The sequence below is a fragment of the Austrofundulus limnaeus genome, unplaced genomic scaffold, assembly GCF_001266775.1.
Source record: "Austrofundulus limnaeus strain Quisiro unplaced genomic scaffold, Austrofundulus_limnaeus-1.0 Scaffold6, whole genome shotgun sequence".
In the NCBI taxonomy this organism is placed as follows: Eukaryota; Metazoa; Chordata; class Actinopteri; order Cyprinodontiformes; family Rivulidae; genus Austrofundulus; species Austrofundulus limnaeus.
In genome coordinates, this window is record NW_013952408.1 from 290,483 (window position 1) to 290,909 (window position 427).

Sequence of the window (427 nt, forward strand, 5' to 3'; positions counted from 1 at the left end):
TTACCTAGTTAATTTAGCGTCCCTGGACTTTTTTTTAGACAGGAAAATTGCTTTTGCTTTCTTACTGATGAAGTGTTCAGGCTTGATATAACAGGAGGTTGTCTAACCTTTTCAGGATATAAAATAGATCCCTGTGTAGACTGTAACTGAGTTGGATTTATATAAGATACACCTGTGCACAAACCCAGGTCAAGATAATTATTAAAAACATATGTATAAAATCCCATAAAATACAAAAAAGTTATCTGGACCTGGATTAAGTTCAATATTTCCAATGACTAAAAGAATATTAAACAGAAGTCTTAAATGTTGTTTCTGACTGGTTAAAACAGAGTCTGTTATATCCGTGCCTTTAGCACTAATGGGCCTCATGCAAGAACCGTTCGTATGCACAGATTTGTTCTTAAATTGTGCGTACGAGTGATTT